The sequence below is a fragment of the Pseudophryne corroboree genome, chromosome 10, assembly GCF_028390025.1.
Source record: "Pseudophryne corroboree isolate aPseCor3 chromosome 10, aPseCor3.hap2, whole genome shotgun sequence".
In the NCBI taxonomy this organism is placed as follows: domain Eukaryota; kingdom Metazoa; phylum Chordata; class Amphibia; order Anura; family Myobatrachidae; genus Pseudophryne; species Pseudophryne corroboree.
In genome coordinates this window covers 123,804,290-123,825,977 of record NC_086453.1, presented here as the reverse complement: position 1 = coordinate 123,825,977, position 21,688 = coordinate 123,804,290, and the positions used below count along the sequence as shown (strand labels likewise).

General features: G+C 45.4%; 1 protein-coding gene across 5 annotated transcripts in view; it reads right to left on the bottom strand.

Annotated features, from left to right (window-relative positions):
* The window catches only part of GRIN2D (glutamate ionotropic receptor NMDA type subunit 2D), a 1,339,090-nt gene that overhangs the window by 235,234 nt on the left and 1,082,168 nt on the right, over nucleotides 1–21,688 (bottom strand). The gene's annotated exons all lie outside the window — the stretch shown is intronic.

Here is a 21,688-nt window from a genome sequence, read left to right as displayed (position 1 = left end):
AGCAGCACCAGCAGCAGTAGGCGTTACACTCAAGGATGCATTGGAGGAATCCCAGGCAGGAGAGGACTCGTCAGACTTGCCAGTGACATGGCCTGCAGGACTATTGGCTTTTCTGTCTGAGGAGGAAATTGACACTGAGGGAGTTGGTGGTGTGGTTGGCAGGAGCTTGGTTACAAGAAGAAGGGATTTAGTGGTCAGTGGACTGCTTCCGCTGCCATCCAAAGTTTTTGAACTTGTCACTGACTTCTGATAAATGCGGTCCAGGTGACGTATAAGGGAGGATGTTCCTAGGGGTTAACGTCCTTACCCCTACTTATTACAGCTTGACAAAGGCAACACACGGCTTGACACCAGTTGTCCGCATTTCTGTTGAAATAATTCCACACCGAAGAGGTGATTTTTTTTTTTGTATTTTGACCAGGCATGTCAATGGCCATATTCGCCCCACGGACAACAGGTGTCTCCCCGGGTGCCTGACTTAAACAAACCACCTCACCATCAGAATCCTCCTTGTTAATTTCCTCCCCAGCGCCAGCAACACCCATATCCTCATCCTGGTGTACTTCAACAGTGACATCTTCAATTTGACTATCAGGAACTGGACTGCGGGTGCTCTTTCCAGAACTTGCAGGGGGCGTGCAAATGGTGGAAGGCGCAACCTCTTCCCGTCCAGTGTTGGGAAGGTCAGGAATAGCAACCGACACAATTGGACTCTCCTTGGGGATTTGTGATTTAGAAGAACGCACAGTTCTTTGCTGTGCTTTTGCCATCTTAACTCTTTTAAGTTTTCTAGCAGGAGGATGAGTGCTTCCATCCTCATGTGAAGCTGAACCACTAGCCTTGAACATAGGCCAGATCCTCAGCCGTTCCTTGCCACTCCGTGTCGTAAATGGCACATTGGCAAGTTTACGCTTCTCCTCAGACGATTTTGATTTAGATTTTTGGGTCATTTTACTGAGCTTCATTTATTTGTATTTTACATGCTCTCTACTATGACATTGGGCATCGGCCTTGGCAGACGACGTTGATGGCATTTCATCGTCTCGGCCATGACTAGTGGCAGCAGCTTCAGCACGAGGTGAAAGTGGATTTTGATCTTTCCCTATTTTACCCTCCACATTTTTTTTCTCCATTTTTTAATGTGTGGAATTATATGCCAGTAATATATCAATAGCAATGGCCTACTACTATATATACTGCGCACAACTGAAATGCACCACAGGTATGGATGGATAGTATACTTGACGACACAGAGGTAGGTAGAGCAGTGGCCTACTGTACCGTACTGCTATATATTATATACTGGTGGACAGCAAACTGTGCAAAACTGAAATGCACCACAGGTATGGATGGATAGTATACTTGACGACACAGAGGTAGGTAGAGCAGTGGCCTACTGTACCGTACTGCTATATATTATATACTGGTGGACAGCAAACTGTGCAAAACTGAAATGCACCACAGGTATGGATGGATAGTATACTTGACGACACAGAGGTAGGTAGAGCAGTGGCCTACTGTACCGTACTGCTATATATTATATACTGGTGGACAGCAAACTGTGCAAAACTGAAATGCACCACAGGTATGGATGGATAGTATACTTGACGACACAGAGGTAGGAAGAGCAGTGGCCTACTGTACCGTACTGCTATATAGTATATACTGGTGGTCAGCAAACTGTGCAAAAGTGAAATGCACCACAGGTATGGATGGATAGTATACTTGACGATACATAGGTAGGTAGAGCAGTGGCCTACTGTACCGTACTGCTATATAGTATATACTGGTGGTCAGCAAACTGTGCAAAACTGAAATGCACCACAGGTATGGATAGATAGTATATTTGACGACACAGAGGTAGGTAGAGCAGTGGCCTACTGTACCGTACTGCTATATATTATATACTGGTGGACAGCAAACTGTGCAAAACTGAAATTCACCACAGGTATGGATGGATAGTATACTTGACGACACAGAGGTAGGTAGAGCAGTGGCATACTGTACCGTACTGCTATATAGTATATACTGGTGGTCAGCATACTGTGCAAAACTGAAATGCACCACAGGTATGGATGGATAGTATACTTGACGACACAGAGGTAGGTAGAGCAGTGGCCTACTGTACCGCACTGCTATATATTATATACTGGTGGTCAGCAAACTGTGCAAAACTGAAATGCACCACAGGTATGGATGGATAGTATACTTAACAACACAGAGGTAGGTAGAGCAGTGGCCTACTGTACCGCACTGCTATATATTATATACTGGTGGTCAGCAAACTGTGCAAAACTGAAATGCACCACAGGTATGGATGGGTAGTATACTTGACAACACAGAGGTAGGTAGAGCAGTGGCCTTCTGTACCGTACCGCTATATAGTATATACTGGTGGTCAGCAAACTGTGAAAAACTGAAATGCACCACAGGTATGGATGGATGGATAGTATACTTGACGACACAGAGGTAGGTAGAGCAGTGGCCTACTGTACCGTACTGCTATATATTATATACTAATGGACAGCAAACTGTGCAAAACTGAAATGCACCACAGGTATGGATGGATAATATACTTGACGACACAGAGGTAGGTAAAGCAGTGGCCTACTGTACCGTACTGCTATATATTATATACTGGTGGACAGCAAACTGTGCAAAACTGAAATGCACCACAGGTATGGATGGATGGATAGTATACTTGACGACACAGAGGTAGGTAGAGCAGTGGCCTACTGTATCGTATTGCTATATAGTATATACCGGTGGTCAGCAAACTGTGCAAAACTGAAATGCACCACAGGTATGGATGGATAGTATACTTGACGACACAGAGGTAGGTAGAGCAGTGGCCTACTGTACCGTACTGCTATATATTATATACTGGTGGACAGCAAACTGTGCAAAACTGAAATGCACCACAGGTATGGATGGATAATATACTTGACGACACAGAGGTAGGTAAAGCAGTGGCCTACTGTACCGTACTGCTATATATTATATACTGTTGGTCAGCAAACTGTGCAAAACTGAAATGCACCACAGGTATGGATGGATAGTATACTTGACAACACAGAGGTAGGTAGAGCAGTGGCCTTCTGTACCGTACCGCTATATAGTATATACTGGTGGTCAGCAAACTGTGAAAAACTGAAATGCACCACAGGTATGGATGGATGGATAGTATACTTGACGACACAGAGGTAGGTAGAGCAGTGGCCTACTGTACCGTACTGCTATATATTATATACTAATGGACAGCAAACTGTGCAAAACTGAAATGCACAACAGGTATGGATGGATAATATACTTGATGACACAGAGGTAGGTAAAGCAGTGGCCTACTGTACCGTACTGCTATATATTATATACTGGTGGACAGCAAACTGTGCAAAACTGAAATGCACCACAGGTATGGATGGATGGATAGTATACTTGACGACACAGAGGTAGGTAGAGCAGTGGCCTACTGTATCGTATTGCTATATAGTATATACCGGTGGTCAGCAAACTGTGCAAAACTGAAATGCACCACAGGTATGGATGGATAGTATACTTGACGACACAGAGGTAGGCAGAGCAGTGGCCTACTGTACCGTACTGCTATATATTATATACTGGTGGACAGCAAACTGTGCAAAACTGAAATGCACCACAGGTATGGATGGATAATATACTTGACGACACAGAGGTAGGTAAAGCAGTGGCCTACTGTACCGTACTGCTATATATTATATACTGGTGGTCAGCAAACTGTGCAAAACTGAAATGCACCACAGGTATGGATGGATAGTATACTTGACAACACAGAGGTAGGTAGAGCAGTGGCCTTCTGTACCGTACCGCTATATAGTATATACTGGTGGTCAGCAAACTGTGAAAAACTGAAATGCACCACAGGTATGGATGGATAGTATACTTGACGACACAGAAGTAGGTAGAGCAGTGGCCTACTGTACCGTACTGCTATATATTATATACTGGTGGTCAGCAAACTGTGCAAAACTGAAATGCACCACAGGTATGGATGGATAGTATACTTGACGACACAGAGGTAGGTAGAGCAGTGGCCTTCTGTACCGTACTGCTATATAGTATATACTGGTGGACAGCAAACTGTGCAAAACTGAAATGCACCACAAGTATGGATGGATAGTATACTTGACGACACAGAGGTAGGTAGAGCAGTGGACTACTGTACCGTACTGCTATATATATAGTTATACTGGTGGTCAGCAAAATTCTGCACTGTCCTCCTACTATATACTACAATGCCGCACAAATATGGAGCGTTTTTCAGGCAGAGAACGTATAATACTGGTGGTCACTGGTCAGCAAAACTCTGCACTGTCCTCCTACTATATAATACTGCTGGTCCCCAGTCTCCACAATAAAGTAATTAGCACACTGAGCACAGATATTTGCAGCACACTGAGCACGGTCAGATATGGAGCGTTTTTCAGGCAGAGAACGTAGATATTTGCACTTGCAGCACACTGAGCACAGATATTTGCAGCACACTGAGCACAGATATTTGCAGCACAATTTGCAGCCCACTGAACATAGAAACTGAGAGGACGCCAGCCACGTCCTCTCACGATCATCTTCAATGCACACGTGAAAAAAGGGCGGCGACGGGCGGCGACGCGCGGCTCCTTATATAGAATACGAATCTCGCGAGAATCCGATCGCGGGATGATGACGTTCGGGCGCGCTCGGGTTAACCGAGCAAGGCGGGAGGATCCGAGTTGCTCGGACCCGGGATAAAAAAGGTGAAGTTCGGGCGGGTTCGGATCTTGAGGATCCGAACCCGCTCATCACTACTTGTCAGTTATCTGTTTTAATTACTTTCACTTGCAGCTTCCCCACTTTTTGAAGACCAGTATCTCCTGACTACCCCTGTCTCCTACCCTGTCACTAATACCTATACAACACTCATGAAATCATCTTGAAATGTCTTTGTTATTCAGTCACACCGTCCTTTATTACATTTCAAGATGCTGAGATAATGGGGATTTGAACCCATTGCCTGCGACATTGCACTCAGACAATCTATTCATTGAGCTATCTGCCTTGCATAAAAGGTAGATAATTCTAAGCTACATAATTCTAACTATTTGAAGCTTATCTTGTACTTTGAAAAAAAAAATGAAATTTAGAGATGTGCGGTGGGCACTTCTCGTGTTTTGTGTTTTGGTTTTGGATCTGGATCCTCGCTTGTGTTTGGATCAGAATTGGTATTGCCAAATCCACCCTTTCAGGTTTTGGTTTTGGATCTGGATAATTTTTGGAAAAAACATAAAAATAGCTAAAATCAAAGAATTTGGGGGTAATTTTGATCCTACTGTGTTATTAACCTCAATAACATTCATTTCCACTCATTTACAGTCTATTCTGAACACCTCAGACCTCACAATATTGGGGGTAATTCTGAGTTGATCACAGCAGGAACTTTGGGGGTCATTCCGAGTTGTTCGCTCGGTAAATTTCTTCGCATCGCGGCGATTTTCCGCTTAGTGCGCATGCGCAATGTTCGCACTGCGACTGCGCCAAGTAAATTTGCTATGCAGTTAGGAATTTTACTCACGGCTTTTTCTTCGTTCTGGTGATCGTAATGTGATTGACAGGAAGTGGGTGTTTCTGGGCGGAAACAGGCCGTTTTATGGGCGTGTGGGAAAAAACGCTACCGTTTCTGGGAAAAACGCGGGAGTGGCTGGATAAACGGAGGAGTGTCTGGACGAACGCTGGGTGTGTTTGTGACATCAAACCAGGAACGACAAGCACTGAATTGATCGCACTGGCAGAGTAAGTCTCGAGCTACTCAGAAACTGCACAGAGATGTCTTTTCGCAATATTGCGAATCTTTCGTTCGCAATTTTAAGAAGCTAAGATTCACTCCCAGTAGGCGGCGGCTTAGCGTGTGTAAAGCTGCTAAAAGCAGCTTGCGAGCGAACAACTCGGAATGAGGGCCTTTGTTAGCCATGTGCACTGCAGGGGGGGGCAGATATAACATGTCCAGAGAGAGTTAGATTTGGGTGGCGTGTGTTCAATCTGCAATCTAAATTGCAGTGTAAAAATAAAGCAGTCAGTATTTACCCTTCACAGAAACAAAATAACAAAATCTTACTCTCTCTGCACATGTTATATCTGCCTCCCCTGCAGTGCACATGGTTTTTCCCAACTGCTAACAAAGTTCCTGCTGCGATCAACTCAGAATTACCCCCATTGTTTTTAGGCCTAAAAGTTGCACTGAGATAGCTGTATGACTAAGTTAAGCGACACAAGTGTGCAGCACAAACACCTGGCCCATCTAGGAGTGGCACTGCAGTGGCAGACAGGATGGCATTTAAAGAAAACCTAGTCCCCAAACAGCACATCATGCAAAGAAGTAAAAGAGATGCAATGAAGTAGCTGTATAACTAAGCTAAGCGACACAAGTGTGTGGCACAAACACCTGCCCCATCTAGGAGCGGCACTGCAGTCCCACTGCACTAATGGCAGATACCGGACACACGTCTAACTCCAACATACTGTAGCTGTCAAGGCCTCAGTTATCCACTTTACAACAGGATGACTGCTGTCATATTTCATCTTTCTCGCAAAGGACTGTTGGACAGCTTAGTTGAAGTAGTACAAGTGGTCTTCCGACTTCCCCTCTGGGATGACGATCGGCTCCCAACAACAACAACAGCAGCAGCAGCGGCGGCAGCAGCAGCAGTAGGAGGAAGTGTTTCTTGAACTTTCCCTATTTCATCCTCCAAATTTTTGTTCTCCATTATTTTTCTGCAGTTATATAACAAAATCCAGCACAGGAGAGCGTACCTCTACACCACACAGGGCAAACCCTGTCAAAATTATTTGGATTAAACATTAATAACCCCTTTATTTGGAGTAAATAATATACAGCACAGGACAGCACCACTGAACTTATATGGCAGTACCACTGGATTGGATTTATACAGCCGAACCACTGGACATATACGGCAGTATCATTGGACTGGACTTATACGGTAGTACCACTGGTAATATATGGCAGTATCACTGGATTTATACGGCAGTACCACTGGACTGGATTTATACGGCAGTATCATTGGATTTATACGGCAGTACCACTGGACAGATACAACAGCATCACTGGACTGGATTTATACGGCAGTACCACTGGATTTATATGGCAGTACCACTGGACATATACGGCAGTATCACTGGATTTATACGGCAGTACCACTGGACATGTACGGCAGTATCACTGGACTTATACGGCAGTATCACTGTACATATACGGCAGTATCATTGGACTAGAATTATATGGCAGTATCATTGGATTTATACGGCAGTACCAATGCACAGATACAACAGCATCACTGGACTGGATTTTTACGGCAGTACCCCTGGATTTATATGGCAGTACCACTGGACATATACGGCAGTATCACTGGATATATACGGCAGTACCACTGGACATGTACGGCAGTATCACTGGACTTATACGGCAGTATCACTGGACATATACGGCAGTATCATTGGACTAGAATTATATGGCAGTACCACTGGATTTATACGTCAGTACCACTGGATATGTACTACAGTATCACTGGACTTATACGGCAGTATCATTGGATTTATACGGCAGTACCACTGGACAGATACAACAGTATCACTGGACTGGATTTATATGGCAGCACCACTGGGTTTATACAGCAGTACTACTGGACATATACAGCAGTATCACTGGATTTATATGGCAGTACCACTGGGCATATACGGCAGTATCACTGGACTGGATTTATACGGCAATACCACTGGATTTATATGGCAGTACCACTGGACATATACGGCAGAATCACTGGATTTATTCGGCAGTACCACTGGACATGTACGGCAGTATCACTGGACTTATACGGCAGTATCACTGGACTTATACGGCAGTATCATTGGACCGGAATTATATGGCAGTACCACTGGATTTATACAGCAGTACTAATGGACATGTACGGCAGTATCACTAGATTTATACGGCAGTACCACTGGACATATACAGCAGTATCACTGGACTGAATGTATATGGCAGTACCACAGGATTTATACGGCAGCACCACTGGACATATATGGCAGTATCATTGGAATTATATGGCAGTATCATTGGAATTATATGGCAGTACCACTGGACATATACAGCAGTATCACTGAACTTATACGGCAGTATCACTGGACTGGATTTATATAGCAGTATCACTGGACATATACAGCAGTATCACTGGACTTATACAGCAGTACCACTGGACATATACAGCAGGATCACTGGAATTATATGGCAGTACCACTGGACATATACGGCAGTATCACTGGATTTATGCGACAGTACCACTGGACATATACGGCAGTACCACTGGACTGGATATATACGGCAGTATCACTGGACATATACGGCAGTATAAATGGACATATATGGCAGTAACACTGGATTCATAGGGCAGTTCCACTGGACTTATACAGGAGCACAGGGACACCACCAATGGACTGATGCAGGACATCACAGCACCACTGCGATGGACTGGAAATATACAGCAGCACTGGACATATGGCAGCAGAGGACACCACCACTGTGACTGGACTGATGCAGCACAAGACACCACCACTGGACAGATGCAGCACAACACAGCACCACTGGACTGGACTTATACAGCAGCACTGGACATATGGCAGTATAGGACACCACCACTGTGACTGGACTGATGCAGCACAAGACACTACCACTGTACTAATGCAGGACAACACAGCACCATTGCACTGGACTTGTACAGCTACACTGGACATATGGCAGCAGAGGACACCACCACTGTGATTGGACTGATGCAGCATAAGACACTACACTGGACTGAGCAGCACAATACAGCACTGGAATCGCCACCCCACTTTCCCGCACAGACACTGAGGATGGAGACACGTCCTCTTGCTACACTTTCCAATTCCGGAGTGAAAATGACGGCAACGCGCAGCTCCTTATATGGAATCCAAAACCTGCGAGAATTCGACAGGTGGATGATGATGTTTTGCCTCGTTCTGGTTTCCGAGTTTGGCGGGAAGTCCCGAGCCGGGTTCGGATTTGGGCTCAGGACGTGAAGTTCGGTAGGGTTCGGTTCTCTGAGAAATGAACCCGCTCATCTCCAAAAATGATTAGCATTGTGGCTGACCAGCTCTATGTAGTGTGCAGCTGCAAGGGATTTGATGTGTGGCTGTACACTACATAGACCTGCTCAATTACAATGCTGATAATTTTTTACAAAGTACCAGTAGCTTCATATAGGGGTATATTCAATTAAAGTCGGATCCATTCCGACATGCATTTGTCAGAATGGATCTGACAGGACCTATTCAATGAATGGCCAAATCTGTCAGGATTTGGCCATTCCCGACAATATCAATCAGGAGCATGGGGCGCCGCCGCTCACGGCAGCATCCATCTGGCTCCAGCAAGCGGGACCTCGCTTGCTCAAGCAGGGTGAACGCTGCTGTGAGCAGCAGAGGTTGCCCATACTCCTGCTATGCTGCTGCAGCTGCTGGGTTCCTGCTCTCCCCACTGCTCTCCCCTGTCTCCCCGCTGCTCTTCCCCTTCAGATCCCTCATCTCCTCAATCCAACTTTTTTTAAATTCGGATTGAGATTGTCAGAAACGGGACCAAAACCTGTCGAATTTGGCCCCGTTTCCGACAGAAGCATGCGGATCGGCGGCTATTCTGTCGATAAACGTGCTTTCCGACAAGTCGGAATTCCTGACTTTGAAAATTCTGGGGTCTATTGAATAGGTCGGAACCCCTCCAACCTAAAAAAGTCGAAAACTGACATCTTTCCGACAGACGGCAGCTTTCGACTGCAATTAAATATACCCTATAGTGGGGGTAATTCCAAGTTGATCGCAGCAGGAAATTTTTTAGCAGTTGGGCAAAACCATGTGCACTGCAGGGGGGCAGATATAACATTTGCAGAGAGAGTTAGATTTGGGTGGGTTATTTTGTTTCTGTGCAGGGTAAATACTGGCTGCTTTACTTTTACACTGCAATTTAGATTGCAGATTTAACTCACCACACCCAAATCTATCTCTCTCTGCACATGTTATATCTGCCTCCCCTGCAGTGCACATGGTTTTGCCCGACTGCTAAAAAATTTCCTGCTGCGATCAACTTGGAATTACCCCCAATGTTCATAGTTTTACGCAGGCTCCAAAAGCTCAATGAGTAGGGTGTTTGATTGGAATTCAACAGGTTATAGGTTTGAATCCTGGATATGGCAGTATTGAGATGTGTTATTTAATAAACGGTATTGTAACTGAATAACAATGAGCTCTCAGGTTGATTGCATGAATGTGGTATAAGGAGGATTTGTGTCCAAATTAATTTTCATGCAGTGGTTTGTAAGTGTGTGTGTGTCAGTAGCGGCTCTTGCCATGGGCAATCAGGCTTTTTGCCCGGGACGCCGCTACCCTGAGGGCGTCGCCGTGGCAAGAGCCACTACAAATCCTCCCTCCCCGCTCCCCGGCTGCAGCGAGCGCCGTGTGTGCCCGCTGCAGCCGGCGTCCCTGACTGATGCTAGAGGTCAAAATTGACCCCTAGTGTCAGTGCGGCGCTGCGATGGGAGAGACGTCATGACGTCTCTCCCATAGAAAGGAGCCGGCGCCCGGAGACAGCAGCAGCAGCGGTCCGGAAGCCGGAGCGAGACTGGTAAGTATTGTTTTTTTCTTTAAGGGTTTAAAAGCATCACTACTACAGGGGGCACATACTGGGGGCACTACTACAGGGGGCACATACAGGGGGCACAGCTACTGGGGGCAGATCTACAGGGGGCACATACTGGGGGCACTGCTACAGGGGGAACAGCTACTGGGGGCAAATTAACTGGGGGCACAACTACTGTGGGCACAGCTACTGGGGGCAAATCTACAGGGGGGTACAAGTACAGGGGGCACAACTACTGGGGACACAGCTACAGGGGGAACAGCTGTAGGGGACAAATCAACTGTGGGGCACAACTACTTGGGGCAAATCTGGGGGCACAGCTAATGGGGGCTCAACTGTGGCCATGACCCTCCATTATGAAGCCACGCCCCTATTTTTCATGAACGAACTGTTTTGCCATGGCGAGGGGGGCGCCAGTGGAAACTTTCACACTGAGTGCCGCAAGGTGTAGAACTGGCCCTGGTGCGTGTATGTATATATATATATAGAAAAAATCCAAGAATAACCACACAGGTGATTGTACCCAGAAATACCAGCACACAGCTTAGATGCAAAAGAAGAAGTTTTACTTGTCCAGAAAAATCATTTAAAAAGGCAACAAGCATATAGCACACATGATGGTAGCAGCATGAATAGATCAATGAGTACTTATCATTCCGACAGCTGTTTCGACTATCTTCATCATGGGAATAGATAAAGTGACATGGTGCTGTACACTGCCATCCGCAGTGTCTGGTTCCAAAGTGACGTGTGCCTGGATTTTTTCTATATGATTACACCAACCGTGCACCAGCGTTTTCTAAATGATAAGTGAGAAGCGGCTGCTTTTGTGGATTTATATATATATATATATATATATTTATTTATTTATTGTGACAAGAACACTGGAACAGTGTTTGAGGGCAGGTACGTTTGTCCCAGGTTCTTGTCATACCTATATTAGGAAAATGTTTTGTTTTGTCAGAAGTTCAGAACCTTTTCAGTTTATTGGAAAAGCTGGATAAGGGCCCTGAAAGAGAGATAGGGCAAGTTCCAGACGTTGGGCCCAGTTCGGGTCTTTGACCGCACAGAGGGCTAATCAGGGTTTCAGCTGTGTAAGTGGGTTATAGGGCTGCTAGCCTCATTAGTGTGGTCAGACTGCCTGGGAAGACTGCAGGATCTCTGTGAGAGAAGTACACTTCCTTATACATGTGAGCCACACAGTGTTGACTGGAAAACTCTGTGTTTTTTTTGTTTAGAGACAGTTAGAAACGTCTTGTGTTTAGTTAGTGCCGGACAGGCAAGGTATTTTCTTTTGATGTTTGTTTTGTTTTCTGCCTAATAAAACTGGTCGTGGCCAGTTGCTCCACACACTGGACTTGTGTGATTCCTCAGCTGCTGCTTGCTAATATTTACCCCACGAAACGGCACCTTGTTCCCTTACAGTGTTACAACTTGGTGGAGAATGCGAGCATGCCGTTCTGCGCATAAGTGAAAGCAGCAGCTTTATGAGGCCTGCGGAAAGCGGTGGTTTGTTCAGATACAGCCCAGTGTGAAGTTGCTGAGACTCGCCCAGAGGATTTGATATATGTCCTGGGTAAAAGCAGCTACAAAGCCGCCTGAAAAATCTGTCGACATGGAGGAACTGCTCAAAGCCTTGCTGCAAGCTACAGCGGCTCAGCAGGAGGCCAACAGACAGCAGCAGGTGGCAATGGAGGAACATAGGAGACAGCAGCAGGTGGCAATGGAGGCATATAGGAGACAGCAGCAGGTGGCAATGGAGGAAAATAGGAGACAGCAGCAGGTGGCTATTGACGAACTGAACAGGCAACAGCGTCAGGATAGAGAGGCCTTAACAGAAGTGGTGCAGACCCTTGCAGCCCGGATTGGAGATGTGGCCGTCAGTGCTCCGACCAGCTCTAGTTCTATACGGGCCAGTCACTTCCTGCAGAAAATGACAGAGGCTGATGATGTACAGGCCTATCTGACCATGTTTGAAAGGACTGCCAAGCGTGAGAACTGGCCCAAAGCACAGTGGACCAGTCTGCTGGCGCCTTTTCTGTCAGGTGAGCCCCAAAAAGCGTACTTTGATTTAAGCCCTGCTGAGGCTCGGGACTATGATAAACTAAAGACTGAGATCTTGACCTGCCTGGGAGTTACGCTGTCAGTATGAGCACAACGGGTGCATCGTTGGGTGTACGCCATGGAGAAGCCTCCTCGCTCCCAGATGCACAACCTTATTCAGCTAACAAAAAAAATGGTTACAGCCAGAGACATAAACTGGTCCCCAGATGGTTGAGTCATCATGGACCGCTATTTGAGATCTTTGCCCGTGGTCCTGCGCAAGTGGGTGAGCCATGGAAACCCGGATACTGCTGACCAATTAGTGGACATGGTAGAGAGGTATTTGGCGACAGAGGAACTACTGATGACCACCCAGCAACCCATAGATCCTCGACAGCACCCTTCAGTGAAGACTGGTAAGACTGTTCCGTGGGAAAATGTTGCTGGGCGGTTAAGAGAACGCAAGGCTGGAGAGACTGTAAACACTGGCCCTGGAGACAGGCCAATGGGGCTAGAACGGTCTATGCTGCCCAAACGGGTTGATAATCATGTGGTTAAATGTTTTAGGTGTGGTATGCCAGGTCATGTTATTGCCAATTGCCCAGTCACGCAAGAACCCATGCAATGTGATGCTGCCTTTGAATGTCGCAGAATGTCTTTCTTTGCTAGGTTAGCCTGTACTGTGGTACCTTCACCTGAGCTGGAAAAACAAATGTGTGATGTGTTCTTAGAGGGTAACCGGGTAGAGGCCTTGCTAGATTCAGGAAGTTTAGTTACCCTCGTGAAAGCTGGGTTAGTGAACCCCTTAAAGGTCCAGCAAATACCTATTGGGGTAACTTGCATACATGGGGATACCCAACATTATGTCACTGCTGAAGTGAATATAGAAACTTGTTGTGGGTCAGCAATTGTTAAAGTAGGACTGGTCCCCAACTTGGTGCATGAGGCCATAATAGGGAGGGATTTTCCTCATTTTTGTAAACTGTGGGAATCACGTTTATCAACAAATGTGAGAAGTAAAGAGCCAGTTGATAATACCGGTGATTTTATGGATGTACGTGTGTCTTCTGAACTTTCTGACCCTTTGCCTTTTGCTAGTTTGGCTGGGGAAGTGACAGATGGGGAGTCCAGTGAGGACCCTCTTGCTGGGAACAGAGACATAGTAGTTAGAACTGAAAGCGTGCCTGACCTGGAGGTAAAGAAGGATCTGTTTGCGTCTGAACAGTTAAAGGATCCTACCTTGATAAAGGCTAGAGAGAATGTTAAGATTGTTAATGGGGAACCTGTGGTACCAGGTGACAGGGTTACGTATCCCCACATGGCCATCTGTAATGAGCTCTTGTACCACATTGTCAAAAAGGGTGAGGATGTGGTGGAACAGCTGGTAGTTCCCCAGCCTTATCGGAGAACGGTACTTGATTTAGCTCATAGTCACATTACAGCAGGACATTTAGGGGCAGAAAAAAACACTGAAAGAGTTTTACAAAGGTTCTTCTGGCCAGGGGTTTATAAAGAAGTGTCTGAATATTGTTCTTCCTGTCCTGAATGCCAGTATCATGCCCCTAGACCCCATTTCAGGAGCCCACTAGTTTCCATGCCTATTATAGAGGTCCCATTTGACAGAATAGTCATGGATCTTGTGGGGGCCTTGTTAAATTCCGCTTGGGGCCATAAGTATATCCTGGTAATTATGGACTATGCCACTCGATATCCTGAGGCTGTCCCTTTACGCACTATCACAACCAAGGCGATAGCTAGGGAGCTGGTGCAGGTTTTTAGTAAAGTGGGAATACCAAAAGAAATTTTGACTGACCAAGGTACTCCATTTATGTCAAGGGTCATGAAAGAATTGTGCAAATTATTTAAGGTCACTCACCTCAGGACGTCCATCTACCATCCCCAAACTGATGGGTTGGTGGAAAAGTTCAATAAAACATTAAAAAGTATGTTAAAAAAGGTTGTTGATAGAGATGGGAAAAACTGGGATTGTTTGTTGCCCTACTTGTTAATGGCCATCAGAGAAGTTCCTTAGTCCTCTACGGGGTTTTCTCCATTTTATTTGTTGTATGGTAGACACCCCAGAGGGCTGTTGGACATTGACAAAGAGACGTGGGAAGGACAGCCCACTCCTTATAGAAGCGTTATTGAACATGTATCACAAATGCAGGATAGGATTGCTGCCGTGGTACCTATTGTCAGAGAGCACAGGGAACAGGCCCAAAGTGCTCAACAGAGGGTATATAACCGGAGTGCCAAGAAACGGGAATTTGCTCCCGGAGATAGAGTTCTTGTTTTGGTACCCACTGTGGAAAGCAAGTTCTTAGCTAAATGGCAGGGTCCATTTGAGATTAGGGAAAAAGTGAATGAGGTTAATTACAAAGTATACCAACCGGGAAAGAGAAAACCCGAACAAATCTACCATGTTAACTTAATCAAACCCTGGATAGATAGGTTGTCTCTGTCAGCGGAGCCTTGCCCTTTGGTATCTTCACCTCGGTTGCTTCCCGCAGTAAAGGTGTCAGAGACGTTATCAGCTGATCAGAACAATCAGGTTAAAGAATTTCTCAAGCAAAATAGGGAGATATTTTCAGAGCTGCCTGGCCGAACGACCATAATAAAACATGACATTGTCACAGAACCAGGGGTCAGGGTCCATTTAAAGCCATATAGGATTCCTGAAGCTCAGCGAGAAGCTGTTTCTAAAGAAGTTAAAACCATGTTAGAACTTGGAGTCATAGAGGAATCTAACAGTGAGTGGTCCAGTCCCATAGTTCTCATCCCGAAGCCAGACGGTAGCATACGCTTCTGTAATGACTTTCGCAAGTTAAATGAGGTGTCCAAATTTGACGCATACCCCATGCCCCGTGTGGATGAGCTTATAGAAAGGCTGGGAACAGACAGGTTTCTCACCACGTTGGACCTGACCAAAGGGTACTGGCAAATACCTTTAACTGAGAGCGCAAAAGAAAAAACAGCCTTTTCGGTTCCGGAGGGGCTATACCAGTATAAGATGTTACCCTCTGGGTTGCATGGGGCTCCAGCAACCTTTCAACGGGCGATGGACAAAATGTTGAGGCCCCATAGAAAATATGTAGCTGCTTATTCGGGTGATGTGGTAATTCACAGTACAGACTGGGGGTCCCATTTGGTTAAAGTGCAAGCAGTACTGGACTCAATCAGAGAGGCAGGGTTAACTGCTAACCCAAAGAAGTGCTGCCTCGCAATGGAGGAGGTCAAATACTTGGGCTTCACCATAGGCAGAGGTCTGATTAGGCCACAATTGAATAAAATTGATGCTATTCAAAACCTGCCTCGTCCAGTGAATAAAAAACAGGTAAGGGCTTTTTTGGGAATAACTGGGTACTATAGACGGTTTATTCCCAATTTTGCGACCACAGCAGTGCCGTTGTCAGACCTTACCAAAGGGAAGCACTCAAATATGGTGAAATGGAACCCTGATGCAGAAAAAGCATTCCAAACATTAAAAGTGGCTTTGTGTTCACAACCGGTATTGATGACACCAGATTTCTCGAAAGAATTTGTTGCACAGACAGATGCCTCAGAGGTAGGGATAGGGGCTGTGTTGTCCCAAACTAGAGATAGGGATGAACACCCTATCATTTATTTGAGTAGGAAACTCAATGAGCATGAAAAAAGGTATGCCATTGTGGAAAAGGAGGCTTTGGCCATTAAGTGGGCACTAGATACCTTGAGATATTACCTCTTGGGTAGACAATTCAGACTAGTGACAGATCACGCCCCTTTAAAATGGATGGATGTAAATAGAGGTCAGAATGCTCGGGTAACTAGATGGTTTCTAGCATTGCAGGATTTTAAGTTTACTGTTGAACATACACCGGGTACACAATTGGCCAACACAAATGCATTGTCCCGCATCTTCTGTTTGGGGGCTACAAGTGTTCCGGCCCCTAGGTCGAAACAGGGGAGGGGGATATGTGACAAGAACACTGGAATAGTGTTTGAGGGCAGGTATGTTTGTCCCAGGTTCTTGTCTTACCTGTATTAGGAAAGTGTTTTGTGTTGTCAGAAGTTCAGAACCTTTTCAGTGTATTGGAAAAACTGGATAAGGGCCCTGAAAGAAAGATAGGGCAAGTTCCAGACGTTGGGCCCAGTTCGGGTCTTTGACCTCACAGAGGGCTAATCAGGGTTTCAGCTGTGTAAGTGGGTTATAGGGCTGCTAGCCTGATTAGTGTGGTCAGACTGCCCGGGAAGACTGCAGGATCTCTGTGAGAGAAGTACGCTTCCTTATACATATGAGCCACACAGTGTTGACTGGAAAACTCTGTGTTTTTTTGTTTAGAGACAGTTAGGAACGTCTTGTGCTTAGTTAGTGCTGGACAGGCAAGGTATTTTCTTTTGATGTTTGTTTTGCTTTCTGCCTAATAAAACTGGTCGTGGCCAGTTGCACCACACACTGGACTTGTGTGATTCCTCAGCTGCTGCTTGCTAATATTTACCCCACTAAATGGCACCTTGTTCCCTTACAGTGTTACAATATATATATATATATATATATATATTGTCACAGCTGAGTTTGTTTGTGAACTGAACACTGGCTTTGGTCTTGAGTGCTGTGGACAGAATAGGGCTGGCTTGATGAATGATCTGCTCATTGCGACGTGACAGTTAGGCAGTAGGCACTTTGAAAAAGGTGACCAGCTATAGGTACTGGAACACTGGTGGTGAGAGCCACCAGTGCAATGAGTAGCTTGGTTGTTACCTAACAGAAAGTCCCGTTAGTACTAATGAGTTGACAGAATGATCGGTGGAACCGCAATGCAGGAAATTCACAGAAGGCTGGTTGGACCCAGCGCAATTATTGTAGAAGAAGCTGAGGGCATCAGCAATGCAGGCAGTTAACTGAAGGCTGGGTAGCACCAGCACAATAATTGTAGAAGGAGCTGAGGGCATCAGCAATGCAGGCAGTTCACTTAAGGCTGGGTAGCACCAGCGCAATAATTGTAGAAGGAGCTGAGGGCATCAGCAATGCAGGCAGTTCACTGAAGGCTGGGTGGCACCATCGCAATATTTGTAGAAGAAGCTGAGGGCATCATCAATGCAGGCAGTTCACTTAAGGCTGGGTGGCACCAGCGCAATATTTGTAGAAGAAGCTGAGGGCATCAGCAATGCAGGCAGTTCACTGAAGGCTGGGTGGCACCATCACAATAATTGTAGAAGAAGCTGAGAGCATTAGCAATGCAGGGTTCCAAATGCTGGGCAAACTGTAGCAGCACAGTGAGTTTCCAAATACTGAGGAATGCAGTGTCAGCACTGCTGGTTTCCCATGTGCTGCGATGTAGTGATTCTGCACAGTGTTCTGATTAATGCTGCAAGGTTACAAGACAGCAGTGGAAGGTTTACCAGACACTGAAGTGCGCTAACTTGCGCAGCAGTTTTACTGGGAGCTGGTAGGAACCAGCAGAGTCTTTAATGCCACTAAGAAATATAGGACAGTACCTCTGGATCACTGGAGGACTTCCAGTTAATCTGGAGATGCCGAGATGTAGTGGCAGCGATTGCCCTTAAAATCATCTAGGGAGTCAGGGAGTGCATGAGATGACAACTGCACTGAGTCTATTACCAGTAGGAGATTCTGGAGCTTACTCCAGGCTGAGAGATACCAAAGCACTGACAGCTTGCCAGTGCTGACACCTGGAACTTATACCCAGTGCTAACAGCTGAGTGGATGAGCGATTTACATGATGCAGAAGTGAATTCAGTTTGGCTGCAGGAATGTCAGCTGACTGGAGACTGTCATTGCACTGTCCAAGGAGGTGAGTGGCGGGAACCTTGGTGTGCTGCAGACGGAGATGGCTGCTATGGCCGCTGAACAGACACTGGTGCAGAGTCACAAGCACCGCTGCGTGCGGCTGGACACATCAGTGGAGTGCCCGGTGAAGAATCGCGCAAAGGCTTGCGGCGGAGGTAAGATATAGCACGACTGGGGAGCGCAGATTACCTCGATTTTGTGACATATATATATATATATATATATATTTAAAAAAGGTATGAGCGCATGGACAGGGCAGAATGAATTCCTGTGGCACCACAAGTCCAAGGATTTAGCGGAAAGAGTATTCCTCCCAGTCACTGACACCCAGTTTTACTGGCAAATGAAGTTTTGTCAATGTGCACGTCTAGAACTTCCAGCTGTCGCTTCCCCAGTGACACCCGATTCCGGATGGGTAATGATCCTGTCAGAGAAATGAAATGCAGGGGGCGCCAATAGTGCATTAAAAGTGTTTAACAGTTTTATTCACACTTCCACAACGATACAGCAAATAGAAGCCCGTACCATAAAAGGCGGTTAAACCACCGCTTGTATAAAAGACACGAGAATTACCCCACAGTCAGATCAGCGTTTCTCAGTTCGGAGTCCTTGCGTCAGACCACGCCCATACGCGTTTCGTCATCAGACTTCGTCAGTGGTGGTTTTACCGCCTTTTATGGTACGGGCTTCTATTTGCAGTATCAATGTGGAAGTGTGAATAAAACTGTTAAACACTTTTAATGCACTATTGGCGCCCCCTGCATTTCATTTCTCTGACATATATATATATATATATATAGAATGTGGTTGCGGGCGGCACTCTCGGCGTAAATGAAGACAGACACGTAAGTCTTTCAAGTCATCAACGTTTCAATGTCCAAAGTGACATTTTCGTCAGGATAAAGTTACAAACAGGTATTACTCACCATTTTATCTCCGTCGGGTGGTCCGTGGCGCCATCAGCCGTCGCGTCTCGTTCCGTTCAGCAATGACGTCATCACGAGGTGCCGGCATCGGCGTCAGGGAACACCTGGACCGGAGCACCTAAAAAACCTAAAACAAGTGCAAAAGAACAAGTGCAAATGAACAAAACAATAAAGTAACTATTTACAAAGCATCATTAGGGCCATATTAGTAATCATGTATCACTTGTACAATCACAGTGTGAAAATGTAATTCTTATTAAGCCATAAATGCACATAGTATTTGATATTTATAAACCCAATATTATGCTGGAAGAGCCGGTGTAATACCACAATGTATGAGACAATATCATTGTACGCAAAAAGGTGTAACAAACCATTATGGTAAGATGATTTAAATAAAGGCTGACAGGCCAAGCTGTTCATTTAATCCGCGTGGAGATAATGTATCTAGTAAAAAAATCCACTTAGCCTCAGCCTTTAATAGTAACTGAGATCGATCACCCCCCCGTATGAGTGGGGGAATGTGATCAATTATTTTTTGTTTAACAAGAATTATTATTTACAGCTAGCAGGGTGCTCCATGGGGAGCAACGTCTCGCCCTCATTCGCAAACAGTTACATGCTGCGAGTGGAGGACGAGTTGTTCCTTTCCAATGAGGCAACCAAACCGTATGTCTTGTTATACCTGAGATTTATTGACGATCTGTTTCTCTTGTGGACGGGGCCTCGTGAAGTATTCACACTCAATACACATAACTCTTCCACATCCCCCGTTAAATTTACTTACCTTATACATGAACAAAGTATCAATTTCCTTGACGTACAGATCTCTGTTAATGATGGGAAAATTGCCACAACTTTGTTCACCAAAAGTACGGATAGAAACAACCTCCTACAGGCTTCTTGTCATCACCCTGTATCTTTACGAAGAGGTCTTCCATACTCCCAGATGCTGCGCCTTAAGCGCATCATTAGTGATGAATCACAACTAGAAGTGGCATGTGACAATATGATCACTAAGTTCATACAACGGGGCTATAATCAACTTGAGCTTACAGCTATTAAAAACAAAGTACTGAAAATCCCTAGAAATAAAATCCTAATGTCTAACAAAAAATCAGACAAACAAGATAAACTAATATGGGTTAATCAATTTTGTACTCAAAGCCCTATCATTAATAAAATCACTAAGAAATTCTGGCCCATCATTCAAACCGACAAAAAAATAGGCTTTTCATCCTCCACACGTATCATGCCGGCATATCGGAGGGGTAAAAATGTACGGGACTTTTTGGTAAAAACAAACATTCAAAGTATCCCCAAAAAGAGTACTACTACCACATTTCTTAAATCCTCTTGCCCAGGGTGCTACAAGTGCCTTGGCTGCACTACATGCAGTCATATGCTAACGGGTGACAATTTCTGTCATCCCTATACAGGCAAAAAATATAAAATTCGTCATCGAGTAACTTGCACCACACGCTTTGTGGTGTATCTGTTAAGCTGCCCCTGTGGTCTCCACTATGTGGGGAAAACAGATTGCATGTTCAAGGAGCGTATGGCCGGCCATAGAGCATCCATCAGAGCAGCCATCAACTCTGGCAAAAGCGATCAGCCAGTTGCTAGACACTTCTTGCATGCCAAACACTCAGTAGCTGCCCTGAGACACCGAATAATTGATCACATTCCCCCACTCATACGGGGGGGTGATCGATCTCAGTTACTATTAAAGGCTGAGGCTAAGTGGATTTTTTTACTAGATACATTATCTCCACGCGGATTAAATGAACAGCTTGGCCTGTCAGCCTTTATTTAAATCATCTTACCATAATGGTTTGTTACACCTTTTTGCGTACAATGATATTGTCTCATACATTGTGGTATTACACCGGCTCTTCCAGCATAATATTGGGTTTATAAATATCAAATACTATGTGCATTTATGGCTTAATAAGAATTACATTTTCACACTGTGATTGTACAAGTGATACATGATTACTAATATGGCCCTAATGATGCTTTGTAAATAGTTACTTTATTGTTTTGTTCATTTGCACTTGTTCTTTTGCACTTGTTTTAGGTTTTTTAGGTGCTCCGGTCCAGGTGTTCCCTGACGCCGATGCCGGCACCTCGTGATGACGTCATTGCTGAACGGAACGAGACGCGACGGCTGATGGCGCCACGGACCACCCGACG